Below are 24129 nucleotides of genomic sequence, written 5' to 3' on the forward strand. Positions count from 1 at the left end.
TCTCGGAGCGTGTAAGGAGCGAGGGTTTTTAAATGACGGATTATGGGTTAGGGGTTAGGGGTCCAGACTCTGCCGCCGATGAACTAGGTTCTCCTGAGCAAAACTGCTTTCCTTTGTCGGGCCCTAGCTTTCCTCTCGGGGAAATGAGGGAGAGCTTGGATTAGAATGACGTCTGGGATCCGGTCCCCCTCTGATATTTTGTGCCGGATGCGGGGGGGGGGGCGGCGAAGAAAGAAAGAAAGAGACAGAAAGAGAAGGAGAAGAGACAGCGAGACAAAGAGAGACAGAGACATTCAGAGACAGAAACAGGGAGACAAGAGACAGAGAGGGAGGGAGAGACTGAGAGACAAAGGGAGAAAAAGACATTCAGAGACAGAAACGGGGAGACAAGAGACAGAGAGGGAGGGAGAGACACAGAGACAAAGGGAGAAAGAGACATTCAGAGACAGAAACGGGGAGACAAGAGACAGAGGAGGGAGAGACACAGAGACAAAGGGAGAAAGAGACATTCAGAGACAGAAACGGGGAGACAAGAGACAGAGAGGGAGAAGTGACAGACAAAGAGAGACAGAGACATTCAGAGACAGAAACAGGGAGACGAGACAGAGAGGGAGGGAGAGACACAGAGACAAAGGGAGAAAGAGACATTCAGAGACAGAAACGGGGAGACAAGAGACAGAGAGGGAGGGAGAGACACAGACAAAGGGAGAAAGAGACATTCAGAGACAGAAACGGGGAGACAAGAGACAGAGGAGGGAGAGACACAGAGACAAAGGGAGAAAGAGACATTCAGAGACAGAAACGGGGAGACAAGAGACAGAGAGGGAGAAATGACAGACAAAGAGAGACAGAGACATTCAGAGACAGAAACAGGGAGACGAGACAGAGAGGGAGGGAGAGACACAGAGACAAAGGGAGAAAGAGACATTCAGAGACAGAAACAGCACAGAAAAAAAGGAAAAAAGAAAAAAGGAGCAAGCATGGGGGAGAGAGATTTGCAGATTTTGATCCCCCAGGATCAGAAAGCGGAGGAAGAGCAGAAACATCACTTTCTTTCTCATCTCTGCTCTCCCCAGAACCTCCCAGGTCGGAAAGGAGAAAAGTGTTTTCTATTGTCTAACTTAGCAGCTTCGGGCAGAAAAGGAAGCCAGTAGAACTGGGGGGAGGGAAGCGGCACCTGCCAGATAAACAGGGGGACCTGGCTCCAACCTCCCACCTGTCGCTCAGTAGATGAGCCACTATGAACAAGCAAGTCACTTCCCCTTTCTGAGGTTTACAGGTTTCCTCACCTGTAAAGTGGCGCTAATAATATGTATTCCTCTCTGCCTTCCAGAGTTGTTACAAGGATTAAATGAGATAATGAATGTACAGCTAAACATCTAGTGCTATATTAAGGTAAGATGTCATTATCGCTCTGAAAACGCCAAAACTGGAAGGACTTCAGAGATCAACCCCTCATTTTGGAGAAAACAGAAGCAGAGAGGGGAAGTGATGTTCCTCAGAAGGAGAAAAAAAAAAAAGTATCAGAGGGAAGACTAAACTGCAGGTGTTCTCAGCTTTTTTCCTGGAGGTGACTTCCCATCTAGTGTCATAAATAAGTGTAGTGCCTGGACAGAAGCTTCCCAATAAAGACACGAATGTCCTAGACCGTCTGCTAAACTTCTTGAGAGTAGAAACTGGGTCCCATCCATCTCTTTCTCCCTTCAGCAATCCTGTACAGAGTAGGCTCATAATAAATATTTATCAACTGTGTGGATTAAAAATATCAACTGCTTCATAATTTGAATAATAATACTAATAATAGTTATAACATTAAGGCATTTCTATTAGTATTTCTACATGTTTGCAAAGATTTGCAAAGTGCTTTATACATGTTATCTCATTTGGTCTGGAAGTACCAGTTATCAATTAAGGCAAAATATTTTTTATAATTTTGGGGGAGAAATAATTGTCATTCCCTCTCATTTTCTTTCCTTCTTCCTTTCTTCCCTCCCTTCCTTTCTTCCTTCTTTGCATCGAATCAGTTTATAAAGCTTGACCCTTCAAAGTTTTCTTAAATACGAGTCCTAGCTTAAACTGGCAAAGATTGATAAGAAATAGAAAACAGTCTGCATTTTTGTTTTTCTTCCCAGGTTATTTTTACTTTCTGAATCCAATTCTTCCTTTGCAACAACAACAACAATAACAAAATTCGGTTCTGCACACATATAATGTATCTAGGATATACTATCACATATTTAATATGTATGGGAATGCCTGCCATCTAGGGGAGGGGGTGGAGGGAAGGAGGGGAAAATTCAGAACAGAAGTGAGTGCAAGGGATAATGTTGTTGTAAAAAATTACCCATGCATATGCACTGTCAAAAAAAAAGTTATAATTATAAAATTAATTTAAAAATAAAGAAAAAAAAAGAAATAGAAAATAGTCAACGTTGGAGGGGCTGTGAGAAGCCAAGCACATTAAGGCATTATTGGCAAAGCTGTCCAGCCATTTAAGATAATAATTTGAATTTTTTTAGAGGGGGTGAGTCACTTAAGTATTCATCCCCTTTGATGTAGACATCTCATTACTGATCAGCTATATCAAAGAGACCGCTGACAAAAATGATTTTATATGTAATATAATATTCATAGCAGTACTCTTCATGGTAGTAAAAAAAAAAAACTGGCAACAGAGCATACTAATTGATTGGGAATGGCTGAACAAACAGTGGCAGATAAGCATAATGGAATATTAATGTGACATTAAGAAATGATGTATTCAGAGAATTCAGAGAAAAATAGAAAGTTTTGAAATAAAAAATCGAGGACATAATATACTATATACAACAATATAAATAAAAACAATATAAAAATGCTGCCAAACTCAGATTATTGCTAATAACCCATCTTGGTTGGAGAGAAAAGAGGTGGAAATATACTTTACTCCTCTAATTAGAAAGAAAAAAGATTACAGTGAGGGTACTGGAGCAGGAAGACTCATTTTCTGAGTTCAAATCTGGTCTCAGGTGGTCTAGATGATCCTGGGCAAGTCACTTTATCCTGTTGCTTCAAAATTTCCTCATCTATAAAATGAGCTGAAGAAGGAAATTGCAAACTATTCCAATATCTTTGCCAAGAAAACCCAAAATGGAGTCACAGAGAGTCAGATACAACTAACAAACATCATATGTGATGGGGTACCACAAGTGTGGAACAAGGTGTGTGTGTGTGTATATATATATGTATATATTTGACTCATGATTAAATTTCACTTAGGTTTTGCATTGTTACAAGAGCCAATATATAGGGCTTGTAGGGATGTTGGGAAATTAGTTTAATTTTTTAAGTTATTAATTGAGAGAAAAAAGAAAATGAGTGAAAGGAGAAAGGGTAGGATTCTCCAATAACCCACCCCAACCTTGTATTTAAAGCTTCCATGAGTTCCCTAAGTGAACATGGATATCAGTTCAAGAAGTGTTACTTGGGAAGTGGTGGTAAGGATGGTGGCTGTCCTTTTATTTTTTAATTCTTTTTGCTGAGGCAATTGGGGTTAAGTGACTTGCCCAGGGTCACATAGCTAGGAAGTATCTGAAGGCAGATTTGAACTCAGGTGCTTCTGACTTCAAGGCTGGTGCTCTATCTACTGTGCCACCTACTTGTCCCCACATTTTTCAAAGAGAACCATCAATCAGGTGATGCTATGACTTACAAGTGAATTGGATTTAAGTGAGGGAGGACTGTGCAAAGTCACCTGCCTCACTTTCTCCTCCAGAGCCATCTGAGTCCAGTGGCCAGATATAGATAGGATAATTGTGTGGTAAAAGAAAGGTGATGATGAAATTAGAAGAGATCTGAATTCAAATGCAAGTTGTTTCTTAAAAGCTGTGGTTCATTGGCAAATCACTTAATTTCCCTGAGTCTGTTTCTTCCTAAGTAAAAGGGAATAATGAAACTGAGTGCCTCACTCAGGATTTTAGTGAGGAGATAATATGTGTTCAGTGTATATAAATGCCAGTTATCATCCTGTCATTATTGTTACTAATATTAATAATTATAATTTTGAAAGATGCTCATAAGGAAACACTAAATAGACTCTTCAGTGTCACTTAAAACAGATCAAAGGAGGCTATCCCAAGGTGTTTCAGATGAGAGGAAGAGGACTATTCATAGGTGCTTGGGACCAGGATAGTGTTGCCAGGAAATAGGTTAGGGGTGGGGCACATGAGACAGAAATAGGGACAAGGGTATAATGGTATGATTTCTTTGTGTACCTAGCAAGTCTGGGGATACTCAGCTTTCCATGGAAGGAGGACAATGGAAAGGTCCTAAGAGCCTACTGGCAATCTAGTGTAATGGAGAGAGGAGGGGGAAAAGGGTTAGATACTGTTTTTTCACTTACCTGATTGACGTGGCTAATCAGGTCACTTTCCTAAGCCCCAAATTTCCCCTCTATAAAATAAAGGGGTTGTAAGCTTCTTGATGATAGAATTGATGCTTTTTGCCTCTTTTTGTATCCCTAGCACTTAGCATGATGTCTGGTACATAATAGGAACTAAATAAATGTTTATCAATGAACTCTAAAATCTCTTCTCATTTTAAACTTACAGTTCATCTTTTTTCTTTTTTCTTAAATTTTTTCTCTCATAAAATGCCAACTGAGGAGAGTGGTGTAGGTCACCAGAGCCAGGGGTTCAATTCCCAGCATCATCACTTCATCATTTGGGTGACTATGAGCAAACCATTTCACTTTTCTGACCTTATTTTCCTCCTAAACCATCACAGGTGATGGGGTTTTAATGTATTAACAAGATATCAGAATCCTGTGTTAGCTCTTTATCAAATGCAGAGGTACCTTTCTGTGGCTGACCCCTAAACTGATTTAGAAAGGGCTCCTATCACATCGGAGTAACTATATTTGAACTGAGTGCCTCTCAAGGCTATTGAATGAAAATCCATTTAAGAGCCATAAAGTAGAGCAGCTAGGTAGCTAGCAGTGGTAGAGCACTAGCCCTGAAGTCAGGACTATTGAATTCAAATTTGGTCTCAGACACTTAACACTTCCTAGCTGTGTGATTCTGGGCATGTCACTTAACCCCAATTGCCTCAGCAAAAAATAAAAATAAAAAAATAAAAAATAATAATAAAAAAATTGTTTTAAAGCCATAAGCTGTCATATAAATGTACTTTTCCATTAATTTAGCTAGTGTATTGATTTGCATGCCAACTGAAATACCATAGTCTATTTCCCACTTCTTTTTTATTAGTTTTGCTCCATATCTGAAATGTCCCTAAATGGCACCAAAGTATACAGACAACTGGACCTGGAATAAGGAAGAACCGAGTTCACAAGTTCACTCACTTAATAGTTGATCCTAAGACACTTAACCTCAGTTTCCTCATCTGTAAAAGGATGATAATAATTTCCCCTACTGCTCAGTTCTCAAATAGCACAATACCTATAAAGCACTTAGAAGAGTTCCTGGCACATAGTAAGTGCTATATAAAATTTATTATTGTTGTTGTTGTTATCTTCCTCCTGCTCTCTGGCTCTTAGTATTCTTAGCTTCCTTCTTAGTTTCCTTCAACATGTAACTCAAATGATACCTTTTTCCTGTTATTCCCAGCTGCTAGTGCCTTCCCCTTTGAGATTACCTTTCATCTACTTTGTGTGTATCTTATATATCTCTAATATATTCCCTCACTCGTTAGACTATAAGCTCCTTGAGATCGGGAACTGATTTTGCTTTTCTTTGTATCTTAGCACAGCGCTGGGCACATGGTGAGCGCTTACTAACTATTTGTTGATCAATTGACTGATAGCAAACTGGTGATCTCTATCTCTGTTTACATCCCATTTGGAAAACCTCTGCTACAATTCTAATTACCAGATTCCAGTAACCCATAGTCACAGAAAATAAGACCCTGATGATCTACAACTGTGGTCCCTCTCCCTCTTCCCTAAGCACAGACCTTCATGTGGAAAACAAACTCAGGAGTCACCTCCACATTCCCAGCAGACCAAACTTACACACACACACACACACACACACACACACTCACTCACTCACTCACTCACATTTTTGCCTTGTAATTACAGTTATTCACACTTGAGGATTTCCCTAATCCCCCAGAATTGCAGAGCCCCAAGCAGGAACCCCAAAGATTGAGGACAGACTAGAAAGCTAGGTACCATATCATAGAGAACAAAGAAAAAGACCTTTTGGGGTCAAAGATGATTGAATCAGTGCCCAGGTTTGGGGGTCAGGTGGGTGGGAGAGAAGAAAGAGAGGGACAATTCTGCTGCGACTAACAGGGGACCTTGCCATATTAGACCCCAGGATTGTCAGGGCCCTTGCTGAACCACTATGGCTCCTGAAGGGATTGGCTAATGCTAGAAAGTCTACCACTAGAGCTTCATTCCTTTGGCTCAAGACTATCTCCTACTCAGTGAAATTATCTCTAAAAGGGACTTAAGAATAAAAGCTTAACAATAATTTATACCTTAATATGAACCAATTTATCAGAAGTAAGGTAGGAAAGACAAATTTTTTCTCCATGAATGAGCCCCAGTTCCTTCAGCTAGTCTCTATGTGACATGTTTCTCATTCGCTTTACCAATCCATCATATCTTTCTTTTCCAGTTTGTCAACATTCTTCCTAAAATGCAGCATCCAGAATTGAAGAGATGTGGTCTGGTCACAGCATAGAAAATTCCTCACTTCCCTGAGGTGGGAACAGACATCCCCTTCTGCTTTTTCTGGTTTCAGAAAGATAGCTCCATTCTAAATCTACCATTCCTTGTGAGAAAGAATCATTCCATTCCCCCAACTCATGTGAGAAAGAAGACTATGAAAATAGCAACTTACACTTCTATAGTGTTTTAAAACCTGCAAAGGACTTTAAATCCATTATCTCACATAATACCCACAATAAAGTTCTGTCGAGTGGTTAGTTTACTATGAATCAGGCTTAATTCTTCAGTCCTTTGAGGGAAATTTGTACTTGGCCAAGAAAAAAGTAAACCAAAAGAATGAAGTTCTAAGGGTAAAGATTCAGGTATTAGAGTAGACATCTATCAGTTGGGGAATGGTTGAATAAATTACGATATATGAAAGTAATGGGATATTATTGTTCTATAAAAAATAATGAACAAGCTGATTTTAGAAAGGCCAGGAAAGATTTACATGAACTCGTACTGAGCGAGACAAGCAGAACTGGGAATACGTTGTACACTGTAACAGCAACATTGTACAATGATCGACCATGACAGCCTTGTCTCTTCTCTAGTGGTTCAGTGATCTAAGGCAATCCCAATAAACTTTGGATGGCAAATATCGTCCACATCCAGAGGGAGAACTATGGAGAGTGAATGTAAATCAACACATGCTATGGTTTTTTTCCCTTATGGTTTTTTTCCTTTCGTTATGATTTTTCTCCCCCAACATGATTCATAAAAAATATGTTAAAAATGTTTAAAAAAAAAACAAAAAAAAAGTTGTTGTTTTTTTTTAACATACCTGCAGAAAATAAACATTTAAAACAAATTCAGGTATTAGCTAGTCCTAAAGGTAAGAAATTCTGGAATAGAAAGCTAGAGATCTGGGATTCTGTCTCTGCTCTGCCATTGATCCTGGGCAAATGACTTTAGCTGTTCTTTTTTGTTTGTTTGTTTGTTGTTTTTTTTTCCTGCTTCTTCATGAGATAATATATATCTCACCTACCTTCCCGGGCTCTTGAGGAAATGAAATGAAATAGTGAATAGGAGAGAGCAGATAAGAAGTTTTACATATTCCCTAAAAGGTTAGTGGGGCAGACAGTTACTTTAGTCCCCAGCTGGCAGCTCTGAGTTGCCCCCTCTGCCAGACCTGCATGGTGCTGTACACATACACTCAAGGTGCACCTGTTCTGTGACAGCAGTGCAAAGTCTCAGCCTAGTGCCTCCACTGCAACCCCTTCCTCAGCCTGTCCCAGGATTCAAAGACAGTGCCCATCTCCTAACTGAGGCACAATGCCCAGTTCTGAGCATTCCTCTTTAACCCTGGAACCCAGCCCAAAGGGGATAGATGTAGCAGTAGCAGGACTAGAGATACAGAGACCACAGCCTCCAGGTGGTTGATTCCATGATTTGCTTGCCTCAGTGTCCTTAGTTAAAAATCCATCTCTCCAGGTGTAAAAAGGTCAGTCCTGATCCAGATGGGACCTAAGAGATGAAAGGTGCCTTCTTATCCTCACCTGACTTAGAACAGGGTCTCTTTCTATTTCCTCATAGGTGGGGGGACAAAACAGCAATAACTCTTATCAACTAATACTTATTAAATATCTACTGTGTGCAGAGTACAGATGCTGGGAACTGACGTCCTGCTTCCAAGAGCTTACAATCTAGTAAATAGACCATGCCTTTCTTGTTGAGGATTTCTTTACAGTCACATTTTGAGCTCAGGTCAAGTACCAGGTCTAATATGAGATTTTTCCTGATTCCCTCATCCCTACACAAACATATATTTATTTATTATGTGTGTGTATGTGTGTGAGCAAGAGACAGAGACACAGAGAAAAATATGTAAGAGAGAAAGAAAGAGAGAGAAAAGACAGAGAGGAAGAGGAGATAGAAGAAGAAAAAGAAGGAGGGGGGAGAGAGAGAGAGAGAGAGAGAGAGAGAGAGAGAGAGAGAGAGAGAGAGAGAGAGAGAGAGAGAGAGAGAGAGAGAGAGAATAAATATGTCCATCTTGTCTTCCCCAGTGGAATGTAAACTCCTAGAAGGAAGGGATTATTTCATTTTTACCTTTTGTATTAATCAACTAACAAGCATTTATTATCTACTTATCTAACTACTCTTCTAGGCTTGGGGAAATGAAAAATAAAGCAATCCCTGTCTTTAAGGAAAAGGTAAATGTACACACTCACATATACACACATACACACACACACACATACACACACGCGTATAACCTCAAGATTGTTGATTATTGATTGTAACTCAAGCCCTGCTCACCTCATAAATATTAATAATCAACATTCATCTAGAACTCTATCATTTATAAAGTATTTCACATGAGTCATTTATTAAAGTACTTAGCCCAGTGCCTGATGCAGAGTAATACTAAGAAATGCTTATTGACTAACTGATCTCACTTAATCCCTGAAACACAATGTCTCGATGTCCCATAGAAGTTTTCAGTTAATCTGGCATCCTCTCACACTTCCTTCCCGTAATCCCCTTTCCCCAGGGACCTTTGTCTAGAGGCAGACATTGAGCCAAGGCTCACCAACGTGCAGATTCAATGTTCTTTTCATGCTCCTTCACTGTGGGGCAGCTGCGAGCATGAAAGATTTTCTCTGGTCACAGCAGCATAGATAGGACTCTTTTGCCTCCCCATCCCAGCTGCAGCTGTTCTCCTTATGGTTCAACCCTCCTCCCCTGCTTACCATCCTTTCATCCATGGTGTGGATGTCCTCTGGCTGTTGCCTTCTGGTCTACTCTCCTCTCCCTTCTTTCTTCTCTTTGGCCTCTCTTCCTATTCTGGTCCATTTACAGTCCCTGGGAGAAGCTCCTCCCCAGGGCATTTTATGAATATGCATATGTAGTAATTAATGCTTTCCTGGCATCCTTGGCCCTACGGGGAGCAAAGCATTCCCCAGCTGGCCTTGGGCCAGCCTCTATCTCCCTCACCCCTACCTTGGTTCTTTAACAGAGAGACACTGCTGGGATGGATGGGAAGTACCATGAAAAGGCTGCATCCAGGTGTACTTCAGCAATGCCCAGGCCAAAGATACGGTCCACAAAGATGTTGATGATGGAGGGAAGGATGCTTACAGAGCCATAGCTGACCATAGGTCATATAGAGGGAGAGAGGAAACACTGTCTCCCCTGGGGGATAATACTTTGCCCCTTCTCCCCCAAATCAGGACTATACTAGAAGACTCCTAGAAGTTTTCAGCTAATCTAGTATTCTCTCATACCTCCTTCCCCACTGTAATCTCCTTTCTCTAGGGACCTTTAGAATCAATTTTCAACATAAATTAAGCACCTGCTGACCTCTGAGCATCTATAACAGCCCCAAGCATCCTTAGGTACCTTGAGGCCCCGGAGATTGCTGGTGTGATCACTCTGGAGCTCTACCATTCTGTTCCCTTCCTCCACTTTCCAGGCTCACCCCCAGCCTGGATTTGCAGGTCTAAAAACTCTCATCCCTTGAGAATCAAACTTTTCCTAACTTAGATTCCTTCAGCCCAACGCCACAAAATTGCCTTCACTCGTTCCCTGTGGGCAATAACTCAGTTGCAATTTCAAAGACCATGACAGAAAATAGAAATGTGTGTAGACATTTGTATATCCACACCTGTGAGAGGACACAAGTGTACATATATATTCTGTGTGAATGTCCTTTGCTAAAACCCTCCTTGAACATGGTGGATACCTTGAGCTCCACCATGGTGGACAGGCCAGGTGAAATTGGAAAGGCCTCCAGCGAGAGCCTGCATCCAGAATCTGTCTTCCACAGCTGAGTAATGGAACTTTTGGCCACAGCTCAAGAACCATCAATGACTGATAATAGCTCACACTAGAATGTTAGGATTTCCAAAGCCCTTTTATAGAATTAAACTTGGAGCCTCAGGTGAAGGAAGAGAGGAAAGGTGCTGAAGCTATTAACTCTACTTTACAGATGAGGAAATTGAGCTTCAGAGAGCTAAAGTGATTTGTGCATGTGTGGGAAGTATGATTCAAATCCAGGTTTTCTAATCAATTAGTCAATCAATGAGCATTTATTAGCATATACTATGTGCCAGACATATGCTGAGCACTGCGGATGCAAAGTTAGGCAAAAAGCAGAACACTAAGAGCTCAGGATGTGTGATTTATATAGAGATGTTACATTTGTGAATGAGTGTAATAAAATAATTTTTTTTCTTTTTTTTCCCAATTAATGAGCATTTATTTTCTTTCCCTCCCACTCTACATGACTCCCAGTTTAAAAGAAGAAAAGAAAAGCAAAAGTCTTGGGTTCATATCCAAATGAAATTAATCTTCATACTGGCCCTTTCCAGAGATGTGCATTTCCTTTTGCATCATGAGTTCCTCACCTGAGAGAGGGATTTTAGCCATTCACTGGGAATGTCATACTCACATCCATCCAGAGTTCATCCCAGGAAGTATCACTCATGCGTCCCCATTCTCCAAGATATCTTCCCTGCCAATGTGGCCTTTCCTGCCCATGTGGAAGCCTCCGGAGCAGAGGGCAAACCAGGAATGTTGGCACTTGGCCCACTCTTTTGTACTGCCTAAGAGATGGCTGTGGGGAGGAATGGAGGTGGACAGGAGTAGAACGCTATTATTTAGGGCTTGGGAACGCTTATGACAAACACAGGACGGGTCACTAGGTCATCAGTGGTCTCAGGCATCTCTGATTCAGATTAGACTTGCTTCCTGAAAGGGGCTGGTCACCTGTTAGAGCACTTTCTCTCTGTATCTCTTTATCCCACTCTGGTATTTTCTGTGTTTGTGGGCTATTCATATTTAGAGACTTGTTCAAGATCACAACAATGGCAAGTAATCTTAACCTTAGTTAGGCAAGTTGATTTATCACTCTGGAGGTCAGTTTTCTCACCTGTAAAATAAGAGAGATGAATATATTGATTTATTTAGCTTGGTTCTATTTGTTATCGTGTAGCCAGGTAGCACAGTGAATAGAGTAGTGGGCCTTGAATCAGGAGAACCTGAGTTCAAATCCAACCTCAGACACTTGACTCTGTGGCTCTGGGAGAATCACTTAATTTTATTTGTCACAGTTTCTCATTTATAAAATGAGCTGGAGAAAGAAATGGCAAACCACTTTAATATCCTTGTCAAGAAAACCCCAAATGGAGTCACAAAGAGCTTAGACATGACTAAACAGCAACAAATTTGTTTCAAAGGAGGGTTTCTATTGTAGGGAGAATATGAGTGTGATAGTGACCGAGATACAAAAAATAAAGAAAAGAGCATTAAATGAAACATTTAAAGGAAAAGATAGAAAAAATAGAAGCTCAGAAGGGAACACAAATGGAGGATTTTGTTGCAATCTAATTAAATTTAATATATATTTGCAAAATAAATGGTACATAATAGAAATTCATCACTTCCTACACAATCCTCTTATTTATTTCTTCATATATTAAAATATTTATATTGGTTGATGATTGTTGTAGCATAATTTTCAAATAAAAAGTTTTAAAGAATAAAATGAAAGGGTTGGGCCCTTCTATCTCTGAATCTTCATTTCTTGTTACCTCTACTTCTTCTCTTCCTGTGATTATTTGGTCTTCCCCAGACCATCAGAGGGCCTGGGGGTGGCAGCAATATGTCTCTAAGCCTCCCCTTGCTTCTTCATAAGAAAACTGAAGCCCCTAGAAAGGAAGGCCACATCACATTGGTAGTTAATGACAGAAAGACCTAGAACTCAGCTCTCCTACACAGAACTTGGGCTAATTAATTAGATGTAGTAAGAAATCGCCAATCAGCACGGTCCCAAAACAGGAATTGTAGATCCAGTTGAGAGAATATATGGGAGGGATATGGCAGTTGAAATATCATGCAATATTACTGTGCTGAAGAAATAATCAAAATCTGTTGTTTAGTTGCATCCAACTCTTTGTGACCCCATTTGAAGTTTTCCTTTTTTTTTTTTTGTTATTCCTTCTCACATTAATTTTACACATGAGACAATTAAGAAAAACAGGATGAAGTGATTTGTCTAGAGTCACACAGCTCATAAGTGTCTGAAGACAGGTTTGAACTCAGGACGAAGAATCTTCTTGACTCCGGCCTGGTATTCTATCTACTGTACCGCCCATCTGCCCTATAATAATAATAATAGCTAGTATGTACTTAATGCTCCAAGATTTATGAAGAATATAGAATGTTCCCTTTTTTGTACAACAATTCTGGGAGGTAGGTACTATTATTATCCCCATTTTACAGATGAGAAAAGTGAGACTTTACACAGTCACAAAGCTAATAAGTTCTCAAGGAAGGAATTGAACTCAAAATTCAGGGATTATTGACCCTTAAATCCATTCTGGACCTTCCTCTTTTAAGAAAAGTTCTCAATGTTGTCAGAGATCCCGGCCTTCTTTTCACTGAGATGACTTATCTTATAAATGCATTCATTCAACAACTACCTACGCTTCCTCTTGGAGGGAGAAGAATGAAAATTTCAAAGTATATAAGGTGAAGAACACTGGATTTGAAGTAAGGGACCCTGGGTTCAAATTTTGACTCTGCCCTTTACTACCTGTGACCTGGGGCAAATTATTTCGCTGAAAGTTTCCTACACTAATGAAATCACAAGTTCTGACCAAAAGTAATAAATCTATAGGCAAAGGATAGGATGGGGAAAACTTCCTAGCACAGGAAACAAGAGCAAAGGTAAGAAAGAAGGGGAGTCCATCAGTTTGGGGGTAGGATAGAATGTCAGTGGGCCAGACACTCAGAGGGTAGCTAAGCACTTCTCCCCTCTTAATAATAGGGTTAACGCTGAGGGGAATAGAATTTCTAATACTGCTGTACACAAGCCTCCATCTGGCTTGCTCCTTATTATGAATCAATCAGTTCATCACTTTCTTTAGGCTGCATCTTTCAAAGCTGCCAAAATGGGATGATCTCTGTCTCTGAAGATCACACACACACACACACACACACACACACACACACACACACAATCTGAACCAAGAAGGCTTCTTTTCTGTCTACGTTCTGTAAAATGGGCCTGAGATTTTTGCTTCTATTCTGCTTGGTTTGTCCATCTCCCTTTTTAGATGCAAATAATAAAATGTCAATTGGACTTGTGAGTTTGAGATATGGTGACCTGGAAGCCAGGATTCCAGGGAGCATGTTTCAGCCACCCCTAAAGAGAAGCTCTGAGAAGCAAGAGGGATTAATTTCTTAATTTCTGAGAGGATTGAGGCAAGATTGGATTTAGAACTTGGGAGTATGTTCTATATAGCAGGGATTCTTCAACTTTTCCCACTCTCTGCCCCTTTCTAGCCGAGAAATTTTTATCCACCCCCATCTTGAATCTAAGTGGAGGTGTTTCTGGAAGCCTTTGTACATGTACAATGCAAAGTACAAAGTTCGTGTATTCTGTGCTCAGAACCAAAGCTGCAATGAAGTCACACTATGCAAACAAACAAGTGCCGACAGAAACACCTTATCCACTGTGTGATTGATTTTTTAAAAGCTTTTTATTTCCAAATCACGTGCACAGATAGTTTTCAACGTTCACCCTTGCAAAACTTTGTGTTCCAAATTTTTTTTCTCCCTCCCTTCCTCCCACTTCCTCCCCTAGATGTATGTTAAACGTGTGCCGTTGTTTTATACATACTTCCTATGTGATTGATTTTGAATTAATTTTTGGCTGTTGCATTCAGAAAAATTACTTTGCCAAATTTTTAATGACTCCCACATTTAATTATGGGGTAACCCCATTTGGGGTGGCAACCCATAGTTCACAAAGCTTTGCTTTATAGGAATTGAGCTAAATTATGAACTTAAGCCCCTTCCCCTCTCCAGAAATTGAAGTGGTACGGGATGGAGGGAAAGGGGTGGGACAGTCTTACGCCTCCCACATATTATGGAATAAGTTTGTATATATATATATGATTATACCTTTGATGCAAATATTTCTTTTAATAGCTAATCCAACTATTAGTGGTTAAATGGAACTAGGTTATAGGAGAGTCCCCTACACTTGAAGGAATACCAATAATGGGGTCTGGAGGTAATGGCAAAGAATTTAGACCCCTTTAATTCTCTTAAGAGTTCCAGAGGAGCCTGGGAAAAGAATGAAATGTAACATATATAACCTTCAAGAAGTGGTGAGGATGTTATACTAGGAAGCTGCAGAAAGTACAGTAGGTACGAAGACAACCTCATCTCCCAAACTGGGGACACAGAGGTTACTGGCCCGTACAAGGTCCCTAGGAAATGGGCTCACATTTAATGCATGTTACATACATGTCCCATAATGTAATGTCACAGACACGTGTAGAAAACATGGTGGGGCCTTGGAGCCCTTTTCTCCCTAAACGGAGTACTAACAATATTCTCTTTTCTGATCTCCAAGGACCAGTGCCTTTCGGAGTCCATGGCCAGTATTTCTGTCCATCAGAATGGATCATGGTGTCAGAAGCTCCCGCTATCTACAGGAAACTGTCTTTCTACCTCTGTCTATAGATGATTCCATTATCGGCCACCATCACCATGCTGAACCAAGCAATCCACCGTCACTAGCAAGAACTCTGCGAATTCTAATGGATCTCTTAGTCACTTGGACACTCTCCTCTTGGAAGACTCATTCACCTGAAATCTGGAAAGAAGAAACATTAAAAAAAAAACCTGCAGAGGGGACATGTAGCCAGTGTCTATCTTGTGTGTACCTGCTTCTTCATATGTTGTCTCCCTCATTAGACTGTAAGCTCCTTGAGGGCAGGACCTGACTTTTGCCTTTCTTTGTATCCTAAGCATTTAGCCTATAGTAGGTGATTAATAAATGCTTGTTGGCTTGATGTGTGCTTAAAGACACATAGAAAGTATGTGAGAGGTCAGCTGTCCCATTTCCAGAGATATGCTGGGAAATATTTAAAAATCAGCTCTCTACATATAGAAAAAAATATATATATGTACATATATGTATATATAATTATATGTACATATATACACACAAAAATATATATATGTATATATATACATACATAATATATACATATATTCCCAGAGAGTTTGTGAGAAAACAGCTGTCCCATCTCCAGAGATATCCTGGGAAATATTTAAAAATCAGCTTTTTAACATATAGAAATATATATGTATATGATCTTTATATACATATATAAAATACACACATACATATGTGCATATACATATATTCCCACAACATGGTTTTAAACGTAATCTGCTTTGCTAACATTTTCTCATCTTAAGTCTGGAAATCAACAAAAACAAAATAAAACATTGCTGATTTATAGCATTTGATTTATGGAGTGTCAATGTTCACACTGAAAATTTAGCACTCTGTTCTCTGTAGCAGTGGTTCCAATGAAATGTTCTTGTTGTTTATCTTTTGTTTTCAAAGAGGACCAATGACATCAGGAGGGTGACTTGCACGTGAACTGGATTTAAGGGAGGCAGAACTGTGCAGTTGTCAGCCTCACACTCTCTTCCAGAGACACTGAAGTTCAGTGGCAGGACAAAAGTCTTCAAGAAGACTGATCATGGCTTGGGATGTAACAGAGGACTGGGGCGTCTTCATTGTCTATCCAAACTCTAAGCACTTTTCTGTTCTTGCTTCAGCTTATTGGAACAAATTGCTCTTATCTGCTTATGTCGCCATTTCTCCTGCCTTTCTCTCATAATGGTTCTGTCTCTTGTTGCTAAGAAGGAAGAGGCTCAGTCCAGGCTCAGCATCTCTTGAGTCATCAGACCTTCCACTCTCTGGACCAAAGGGGAGACTTTTTGCCATTGCAACACTGAGCCTTCAGTTGCCCATGGCTGAGATCCTGAAAGTTTCGTTTTTCCACTGCCTGCCTGATGATATCTGCACATGCTCCATATTATTCCCAGGAAGAACAAGCCTGAGCATTTTTAAAGACTAGGTTCTCACAAACTCAAAACAGAATATCATCAAAATGACCAAGTTTGGCCCTAAAAAAAAAAGAGAAAAATATACCTCTCTATTTGCCCTTTGGTGGGGAAGTGGCTAAATAAATTATGGTGCAAATGTAAAGAAATATTACTGTGCTATAAGAAACAATGCCTAATATGCTGAACATAAATAAACGTAGGAAGATATACAAACTAAAGCAAAATAAACAAAACTACCAAAACAATATGGAGGATGACTATAAGCGTGTTTAAGGGAAGAAAATAACAAAACAAACAAAAACCAAATGTCATGAAATTGTAAAGAAGAAGTATGGATTTTGAAAAGACCCAAGCAAGACACCTTCTATTTCTTTACAGAGATAGGGAACTATGGATATAAAACAATATGTACAATTTCAGATTTTTTTTGATGTTCATTTTGTTGAACTTCTGACTCTCTGTCTCTGTCTCTCTCTCTCTCTCTGTCTCTCTCTCTCTCTCTCTCTCTCTCTCTCTCTCTCTCTCTCTCTCCCCTTCTCTCTTTCTCTCTCTGTCTCTCTCTCTGTCTCTCTCTCTCCTTCTCTCTGTCTCTCTCTCTGTTTCTCTCTCTGTCTCTCTCTCTCTCCTTCTCTCTTTCTCTCTCTCTGTCTCTCTGTCTGTCTCTCTCCTCTCTTTCTCTCTGTCCCTCTCTCTCTCTCTGTCTCTCTCTCTCTCTCTCTCTGTCTCTCTCTTTCTCTCTCTCTCTCTCTGTCTCTCTCTCTCTCTGTCTCTCTCTTTCTCTCTCTGTCTCTCTCTCTGTCTCTCTCTGTCTCTGTCTCTCTCTGTCTCTGTCTCTCTCTGTCTCTGTCTCTCTCTGTCTCTCTCTCTCTCTCTCTCTCTCTCTCTCTCTCTCTCTCTCTCTCTCTCTCTCTCTCTCTCTCTCTCTCTCTTACCTCTCTCATAAAACATGGCTCTGGCAAAGGGAAGAGAAGAAATACATTGGGAAATATAGATGATATAAAAATAAAAAGATACGAACAAAAAGTTCTTTTTAGGAAAAGGTGTTTCCTTCTCTTTGCAGAGATAGATGATCATTGATCTAGAACATTTTCTATACTATCAGACCTGGTAGATATGTTGGTTAATTTTGCTGGCTAGGTTTTTAAAAAACCCTGTTTCTTTTTAATTCTTTGTTACAAAAGATGACTCTCTGGACAGAGCAGAATGATAAAAAGTGATATAAAAGCAAGCCTCCTAATAAACCATTTTAAAGATTTTTTTAACATTTAAGGGCAAGAGAGCAGAGTTGGAAAGACCTGTTTGTAGGCAATTGCAAGTGGTGTCTCTAAACCCCGAAAGCGGTATCCTTGCGGATCACCTGAGAGACCCTGGTGATCACATCTTCATGGCATCCTTAAGACAGGGGCTCTGGGCTGTAGACTGGGTGATCCTGCTTTGCCCAACTCCCTTTAATCATGGCCCAGACACAGGACACTCCTCATTTAGGGCCCCAAAGCGTGGGGCCCCTTTCATCAAGATCTCAAAGCTCTCTGCTGATACTCATTAGCTCCCAAGTCCCCACCCCCTCTCTCTGCTCAGGCTGCCCTGACCTTGTTGAAATGAAGCCCCATTAATGACACTTGCTACATCCCAGAAGCCGATCTTCCTCTCTCAAAAGCAGAGACGGGGAATCAGCACCAAGGTTAAAGTTAGCCTCCACTCCTACCCCAATCTGTAAGTCTGCTCAGCTGTTGAGGTCCCAGTCTTAAGGACAGCAGAAAGGCATCCAATGGCAACTAAATCAGCAAAAGAATGACACTTCACAAGAACTTTATCAGTTATTTTTATAAATATAATATTTATAAATTTATAAAAGTATAAAATTATAAAAACTATAAATTTGTAAAAAAAATAATTTATGTTTATTGTATATCTATATCTATTATAAGGACCAAAATGTTTATAGCAGCTCATTTTGTGGTGGCAAAGAATTGGAAAATGAATAGATATGCATTGAGGAGATATCCATAGCTGAATAAGTTATGGTATATGAAAGTAATGGAATATGATTGTTCTTTAAGAAATGATGAGCAAGCTAATTTTAGAAAGACTTGGGAAGATTTACATGAACTGATGCTGAGTGAAATGAGTAGAACCAGGAAAACATTATACCCAGCAACAGCAAGATTGAGTGATAAATCTGGTTCTTCCCAGAAGTTCGGCGATCCAAGACAATTCCAATAAACTTTGGGTGGAAAACATCATCCACATCCAGAAAGGGCACTATGGAAACTGAATGTAAATATGTTATGTTCACTTTTTTTCTTTTTCTTTTTTTTTTTGTGTGATTTTTCCCCTTTGTTTTGATTTCTCTCTCCCAATGTGATTCATAAGGAAATATGTAAAAAAAAATGTACATATATATCAAAAAATGTTTAAGTAAGACAAAAATTTAGGGGTGGAATCTTTCACAACAATTTACCCCTCCTTAATATATTCTCTGACATTCTATATCATGATTAGATATCAAAAAAAAGCTTTTATTTCACTAGAATAGGAGAAAGCACTGAGGTGAATAATGATACATTGTAGGATGAGAGAAAAGGCCTTGAAAGGTCAGACGACCTGGGTGCAAATCCAGCCTCTGATGCTAAAAGCTGTATGACCCTGGAAAACTCTTGGCTTAAATTTCTTCTTGTAAAATGAGAATGTTTCATTAAATAACCTCTGGAGTACCTTTTTTCACCAAACCTATGATTCTATAATAATCTTCTTCTACTAAGGTCTGAGTATCTGAGTGTGTTCTCCATCTCAAAGGAACATTTAAAAAGGGAATATTATCTTCTTGGGATAAACCCCTGAAGAACAGACTGTTAATGGTAGAATTCCCAAGCCTGAGAAGATGGCTTTTGGAGGGGAGCCTGGAGATCCCAGAAGGGGCAGGGGCTACTACTCTCCCTACCCAGTTTCTACTGGAGTTTGTTTGTCTAGGGCTGCCAGTTCTGGGGGTAACTCTCCCTGAAAGCAGACAAAGAACAAGAGATCGACTCCCAGGCTTGATACTAGCCTTGATAACCCAGAGGATGCTGCCCTTCTCGAGGCATAGTTTGGGCAGGGAGAGCCCCTCAGGCTTTTGGGGTCCCCTGCATTGTGTCCTATGTCCTGGTTGGATTCTGACCCTTGTGATTAGGGACACAGAAGGATGAGTTTGAGGTCCGATTTATTGAAACTAAACCTGGCTTCTGCCCTGTAACCATCTGGCCTGGGGAAAAGAAAGCTGCTGGGGTTAATTATTGTTCACAAAGGCCTCCCCTCCCTGTCATTAGGGAGAATAGGAGATTTTAGGACAGGAAATAAGAAACCTGCAAGGGGAGGGATAGAAGGCTCAGTAAATCTGAGGCAGGTCAGCAGTCCCCAAGGCAATTGGGCTTGGAGATCTTTAATACCTTTTGATCAAAGTCTTCTCACCACCAATCCTGATCAGGGCCTGTCCATTGATTCAGAGCTAGCCCTTCTTGTTCTCTTATGGTTCCCCCACCTTTGTGGGGTTCTGCTATCCAGAAGGCACAGCCCTGAGATCCAAGCCAAAAGATCCATGGAATCTGGACCCATCCACCCTCTCCTAAAAGCCATCCTACCCCACCAGCCTTAGAGGGTACGGTCTGAATCCCAGAAAAACAGACCCGAAGTAACTCCACTGGGATAATAATACATTTGGATTTACTGGGCACAAGGCACTGACCTCAGAGCTACTTCGGGATGGAGGGGTCAGAGACAGGTCAGAAGGAAGTAGAACAAGGAGGAAGAGAAAAAGAGCAAGGCCCAAATGACCCCCAGCCACCTCACCATTATTGTTTTGGTCAGTGAGAGTGGGACCTGTAAGAGTTGGGATAGTTAGAGTAGGGACAGGGAAGATGGGGACAATGACCTGAAAGACTGATGTGGAAGACAGTGAGAGAGAGAGAAAGGAGATTTATAAACCAAAGAGATTTAGATTAGGGGAGGTAGGGACAGTGAGAAAGCAACACTGGAACCAGAGAGATAGAGAAAAATGAGGATGAGGATGTTTGGGCTGCAGACTGTGAGGGAGATGACTGACGAGGTAGGAAGAGGGAGGTGACAAAATGGGATTGAGAGCAGTGTTGGAGTGATGGAAGGAGGATAACAATCACAGGAGTGGGAAGTGATTTAGTCTAAACTCTGATAAAAAAAATCCCCTTTATTTCATCTCTAGTAAGCTTGAAGACCTCCAGGAATAGGAGGACCAGTGCTAACCCATTCCCAGCAGTCCTTTGGAGTCCCTAATAAATGCTTTGGGGATTCAAAACCAAGTTTGCTCTTTATTTCTTTAATCTGAAAACTGAACAAAGTTAACAAAGACAGACTTAAGCTGCTGAGCATCTAGAGGATGCTTTCACTTTGGACCATCTGAATATCATTTGTAGGAACTTAGCTTGGAGATAAGAGAGAACATACCTGAGTTCAGATCTAGACTCAAATACTTCCTACCTCTGTGGCCCTGGGTGAGTCATTTAACCCTGTTGACTTCCAGAGAAGGAGATGGCAAACTGTTCCAGTATCTTTGCCTAGAAAACTATATTATATGAGTTCTACCATGTTTAACATATATTAGACTACTTACCATCTAGGGGAGGGCATGGGGAAATGGGGAGGGAATTGGAACACAGTTTTGCAAAGGCTAATGTTGAAGAATTGTCAACAATATGTTTTGAAAAATAAAAAGCTTTAATAACAAAAAAGAAACTATACTATATGTAAGCCATATTAATCAATATTGTTCTAGCCTATTTAAATAACAAGAGAGTATAATGTTGGAACATTGCTGTGTATAGGAAATGAAGAGTTGGTGGATTCAGAAAAAATATGGAAAGACCTTATGAAGGATGATATTGTCCACCTTCAGAGAAATATAACAAAGATGGTATGCTCTTATATAGATGTATGTGTATGTGAATATATGTATATATATGTATATGTGTGCATATATATTTATGTATGTATACATCTATATCTATAGATCCACACTTAAGTATAGTCTTCTTGGGGGAGGGAGGGGAGAAAGGAAAAAAAAAGTAAAAAGTGTACAGCAGAGAACAAAAGAAAACGTATAAGAAAGCAAAGAAAATATGGACAACTCTGAATATAATGTATAGTTTTTATTATACAAACTTTCTTATTGCTCTACATTTTGAATCCTCTCAAGTTCTGCTGCACACATGGCAATTCTTTTTCTTTTCCTATTTTAGGTTTAAGTTTAAAATGAATAAATAAATAATTTAAGAAGAAATCAGATTAGGGTAACCGAATATACTTCTATATACACTGTGATCCACTGTAATCAGAACTTTGCTTTTATTTTTATTTTGAACTTCAATAACAAACTCTTCAAAATACAAAAATCAAAGAGGAATGTATGTGAAACTGAATCTATTTTGAACGGCTTGTTTTCAGCATATATTCAATTTCATATGACTAAATATGTGTTACATTTAAAACAATAGTACCAGCCTGCTTTTGTTTATCTGTGCCTTTTTGTGAAATTTCTTTAGCTTCTTTCTCTGTATTTTTTTAAACTTTCATGGACATTTCTTCATTTTTTAATTTTTTTCCAGCATATCATTACTTACCCACTCCCTACCCCCAACATGTGTGCACATGCACATGTACACACATAAGCCTTTTGGGTAATAAATAAATATAGTCAAAAATTTACATATTGGCCATATCAGAAGATATATGTCTCATTCTGAATCTCTAGTCCATTATCTCGTATACATGACATGAGAGACTTGCTTGATCATCACTTTTTAAAGTCAAGATTGGTTGTAAAATTGATCAGAGTTATGATCTTTCAAACTTGTTTTCTTTCATATTCCTTCAGTCATGGTATAAGTTAGTCTTCTGATTCTTATTCCTTGACTTTTCATCAGTTTATAAGAGGTTTCTCAAGGTCACTTTCAACCTATCCCTTTCATCCCAGACCTTTATTCTTCTCTAGGGACTGCATCTCTCAAACATTTGGTGGGGCTACGCAGTTCATGAATCCTGGATAATTGTCTCAGAGATACAAGGAAGACACACGGCTGCTTCTGAACACTAAACTTTCTGTAAACAACATATTGGCTTTTAATCCATCTGCTATCTGCTTTAGTTTTATGGGAGAGTTCATCCCATTCATATTCACAGTTAAAATTGCCAACTCTGTATTTCCCTGCTGTCCTATTTTTTCCAAGTTATACTTTTCTCTCTCCTTATCCCCTTTCCCTTCTCACCAGTATTTTGCTTTTGACCACCTCCCTTAATCTGCCTGCTTTTTTTTCAGCCTTTCTTATCTTTTTCCCTTTCTACTTCTGTTCTCCCTTCTCTCAGCCTTCCCTTTTCCTTTCGTCTTTCCCATGAGCACTGAACTTTCTTTCTTTTTCTTCTTTTTTAAATTACAGCTTTTTATTTACAAGTTATCTGCACGGGTAATTTTTCAGCATTGACAATTTTTTGTTCCAACTTTTCCCCTCTTTCCCCCCACCTCTTCCCCCTGATGGCAGGTTGACCAATACATGTTAAATATGTTAAAGTATAAGTTAAATACAATATATGTATACATGTCCATACAGTTGTTTTGCTGCACAAGAAGAATTGGACTTTGAAACAATGTACAATTAGCCTGTGAAGGAAATCCAAAATGCAGGCAGACAAAAATAGAGGGATTGGGAATTCTATGTAGTGGTTCATAATCAACTCCCAGAGTCCTTTCGCTGGGGAACACTGAACTTTCAAGGTGAAGCTTGGAGGCATCTCTTTTGATAGCTTGAATTTTTTCTGGTAATTCTTTTAAAGAACCTTCCTATTCCATGTGTACAGAAGCCTTTAGGAGTTAGGAGGTATATTTTAGGCCCCCAAATTTTTTATGTATTTCATTCTTCAACAGGAGTCCATGACAGTGAGGTTCGACCCCAGTGGAAACGGGAGAGGAAGGTAGAAATGAAATTGGGGTCACTTCTGAGATAAATGTGGCTATTTTCTTTTTGCTATTCTTTTAGCTAAACTGATTAAAATGCTGAGTAAAATAATCAGGCTTTGAGAGGTAGAGACTATCGATTGACAGTTAGACAGGAGGGAAAGGGGAAGACAGGACAAGTAATTGGGTTGTTGGATATGCACGAGCCCACACATCTAGACTGATGATAGAATGATGTAAAACAAAATTCAGGGGAATAGACCCAGTGGGTGAAGGCTAAACCCTGAGAATCCCAATGGGAACAGGCAGATTAGCTAATGCTCACAGTGCCCTCTGGTGGCAATCTATATGTAGGATTACTACTGTAAAACAAAGACCATAACTGCAAATAGAGAAACAGTGAATACAGGAAAAGGTAGCACATATCATTAGCATTTGGATCCAAGGAATTATATTTCTTTTTTAAAAAGTGAATATTTATTGAAAATTAAGACATTACTAGGCACATGATTTTTCTTCTTGGAACTAAAGAAACAAACTAAAATGTTCTAAAAATGAACAATTAATTTTTTTTTGA

Source organism: Sminthopsis crassicaudata, chromosome 3, assembly GCF_048593235.1.
Source record: "Sminthopsis crassicaudata isolate SCR6 chromosome 3, ASM4859323v1, whole genome shotgun sequence".
Taxonomy (NCBI): Eukaryota; Metazoa; Chordata; class Mammalia; order Dasyuromorphia; family Dasyuridae; genus Sminthopsis; species Sminthopsis crassicaudata.